This window comes from Grammomys surdaster, unplaced genomic scaffold (genome assembly GCF_004785775.1).
Source record: "Grammomys surdaster isolate TR1022 unplaced genomic scaffold, NIH_TR_1.0 261, whole genome shotgun sequence".
NCBI lineage: Eukaryota > Metazoa > Chordata > Mammalia > Rodentia > Muridae > Grammomys > Grammomys surdaster.
In genome coordinates, this window is record NW_021604702.1 from 2,217,084 (window position 1) to 2,220,959 (window position 3,876).

Consider the following 3,876-nt stretch of genomic DNA (forward strand, 5'->3'; position numbering starts at 1 on the left):
TACTCTAACTATGGTATACACAGATAATAACATTACATTTAGAGATATGAAAGCCACTTATGAGTTTTCAAATTTTCTTAGTAATTCAATATCTCTAAACAATAAAAAGTGAATTTTTAAAACATACATGTAAAAAATATTTTAATCTTTGAAGCTATAATTTCATTTTTCAAAATTCAATTTTAATGCATGGCTACTGAAATCATGTGTTTTACCCAGTAAAATGCATCTTTATAATGAATCCTTAAATAAGTTAAAAGTAATGTTAATCCTAAGCTACCTTATTACCATATGTGTCACAGCCAAACAAATTGCAATTAGGTATTAAATGATTTATATTCCACCAAATACAGCAGTAATGGACTATTATAAAATAATCCAAGCAAGTTTCCAAAAAAAAAAAATGTCACCAGACTCTAAAAAAAATGAAAGAACAAGTCGTGCCGGGCCGGTGTAGCTCGCTTGCCAGCGCTGCGATGCTCCTGGGTGGCGTGTTCGGCCCTTCCTGTCTGCTTCGGTGCATTGCTGCAGCTCTGGCTTTGGGTCTGACGCGCCACAGCATGGCTTCCGCTTTGGAGGAGTTGCAGAAAGACCTAGAAGAGGTCAAAGTATTGCTAGAAAAGTCCACTAGGAAAAGACTACGTGATACTCTTACAAGTGAAAAGTCCAAGATTGAGACAGAACTAAAGAACAAGATGCAACAGAAGTCGCAGAAGAAACCAGAATTTGATAATGAGAAGCCAGCTGCTGTGGTTGCGCCTCTTACAACAGGATACACCGTGGAAATCAGTAATTATGGATGGGATCAGTCAGATAAGTTTGTGAAAATTTACATTACCTCAACTGGAGTTCATCAGGTTCCCACTGAGAATGTGCAGGTACACTTTACAGAGAGGTCATTTGATCTTTTGGTAAAAAACCTCAATGGGAAGAATTACTCCATGATTGTGAACAATCTTTTGAAACCTATCTCTGTGGAAAGCAGTTCAAAAAAAGTTAAGACTGATACAGTTATTATCCTACGTAGAAAGAAAGCAGAAAACACAAGATGGGGCTCCTTAACTCAGGTGGAAAAAGAATGCAAAGAGAAAGAAAAGCCTTCCTACGACACTGAGGCAGATCCTAGTGAGGGATTAATGAATGTTCTAAAGAAAATTTATGAAGACGGAGATGATGACATGAAGCAAACCATTAACAAAGCGAGGGTGGAATCCAGAGAGAAGCAAGCCAGAGAAGACAGAATTTTGAGGCTTTTAAAAACGGAGACCATAACTCAAGCAGTGTACCATATCTTCTGAAGAACAGCAGGTAGATCATAATTCAAGGCAGTGTACCGTATAGACCATGACATGTTTCAAGGCACAGGCCAAGAAGATTTTGTACTTTTCCACCATCTGGCCCCTCTTACCCCCTCCCCTTGTGAAACATGCTATAAAAAAGCATTTCATGTTCAAAAATAAATAAATTATTTATAAAAAAAAAAATTGATCAAAAAAAAAACCCTTATGGGAACTGTGATGTGGAATGCTCGTGTTTCCAGTAAGGGAATGTTGTTGAACTGCACATATTTGTTCATGTGGGTATGTAGTTTTGACAGATAACTATTTACACAACCTTCTAAGTAAAGACAGCAGATTCTCCATTTCTTACTGGAGGATTTGATTTAAATAAATAATCTTATTAACTTTTTCTTTCATTAGCCTCCCAGACATTTTGTTTCAGAAAAGGCTATATGGCTTTCTTACTGAAATGTAAAAAGGAAGTCTTACATAATGAAAATGTTACATCACAGATTTTTGTTCTGGCTGGGAAATAGAAAATAAAAGTCTTTGTTTATCTGTGACTGACATTAGTAATGTAAAAAATAAAAGCAAAATTTTTGCATAAAATTCAAATTTGTACATGAACTTGCAAGTTACTATAGAGCTGTTATCCATTATTACCAGCTTAAGCAACATGTAAGCCATGTGTTACCATGTACTAATTGATTTAAGTATATCTATGAATATAAAATTAAAATACAAATGACAAAAACAGACAAACATCTTATGTTGATAAGTACTGTCATGGATCAGATGGCTTAAAAAATAACCATGATGCGAAAACTTGAGAACCCCCTTTATTCCTTTGTTCAATAAAGTTGAAGTTTTACTTAAAAAAAAAATGAAAGGACAAAGTTCAACCTCATTCATGCAGTGAGTCCAGTTTGGCTCTCTGCTTTTAAGTGTAGCACCTCGAGGATCTGCTACATTGAGAAACATACCTAGGTCACTGAAGTGGGGGCAGAAGCTGGCTTAAAGTAGCTTCGCAGTGTGTTTGAGAAGTGTGGTCAAATCTTTTGTGCCCTGATTGTTGTAACAAACACAAGCATAAGCATTTCTCAAAAAACCTGAAAACAATTGAGAGTGTGAGCTTTACTTCATATAAATGGATGTATAAAGAAAAAAGTTAAAACTGAAGAGTTGATCACATCCCCTAAATGAAAGTAAACTATTTTTCAGGTGTAATGGGTTACAAACATTCCATATAAATAAAACAAAACAAATTCATATCCTAAACAGAATTACGAAATAATTCATTTATTGTACACAGTCCTCATGTTGGGGCAAAGCATCTATGTTCATAGTATTGTGACTGTGAGGTATACACTTCAATATTAAATTTGTTTCTTTTTATTTCAGTTGTTAATATTAATAACATTAAAATTATTGGAAATGTACTACTTTTAATGACTAAAATCTTTGTTTCACTAATCCAAAATATCCGTGAACTAATCCCTTCATGTCATTCCAAATTCCCATATATAATGAAGATAATCAAAGTGATGACTTTATTTGTAAAACCATTTCATAATTTAAGCATATCTGAATTAAAATATATGCTCCCCAATCTATAGGAATTGTGTCATATATAAATGATATATTTTCTTTAAAATTAGAAATAGAAGAGTTTGTATCAGAAGTCTAAGCCCAATTTACTGGAGTTAGAATGAAGTGTTGCTTTGAACCCAATTACACTGGATAGAAGTTACATTTTACTTAGATCTGGATTATTGGATTATATTTTTAAATTCCTTTGTAACAACTTCTTCCTGTGATCTATCACCATCTTCGAAGGTTTTGAGCCTGATGTCTTAGCAAAGGTTTAACCTCTGTCAATCATTCAGCAATCAGGTTGCCACTGCTTGGAGAAGCTTTAACAGAAAATGAGTCATAAATCAAGAGAAAGACTCCCGGAAGACGGAAAGATAAATCATCTAAAGCAAGAAAGATTAATCTTGATTCTGTTTTCTGTTAGTTTGTGGGGCTTTTTTTTTTTTAAAATAACTGTAGCACTACTTATTCTTTCATCCCCAATTTAACTAAAATTCATTACAGTCATAGTCAACTATACAAAGTGAAATATTTCCCAGATAGTGATAGAGATTTCAAAATTTTAAAATAACATTTCTTAATTACTTCAGTGCGTTGTCAGCTTTTGAAATTAGGCAACAGGTAGGTCAACCCTCAGCACTCATCGAGCTGATTGGAGAGCTGAAAGTATTCACCTTATGCCTCAATCTCAGACTGGCTTTGGCTTTTCTAAATAAAATATACTAAACCTTTAGGAGTCAGAGAAGCAGTCAAGACCTAATAAAAAGCAGTGGTAGTGACTGCATGATTGGGACCGTTGTTGTCCATTCTGCAAATTTCTCAGTCTCATATGCTGTTCTCAGGAGTTCAGCTGAGCTCTCCTCTGCTAGAGACTCTCATAATTTCTTTTCAATACAAAGATACTACAAAAATTGCTATCTTAATAAAGCAAGGTTCCTCACAGTCACCCAGAGAGTTTGAGGATCTGTCATGACAAATCTTACTTACTGTCTTCTGGGTGCCA

At 34.5% G+C, this 3,876-nt stretch overlaps 1 pseudogene; it reads left to right on the plus strand.

Annotated features, from left to right (window-relative positions):
* The first annotated feature begins 523 nt into the window (after positions 1–523).
* Positions 524–3,599, plus strand: LOC114627899 (annotated as a pseudogene).
* Positions 3,600–3,876: the final 277 nt, after the last annotated feature.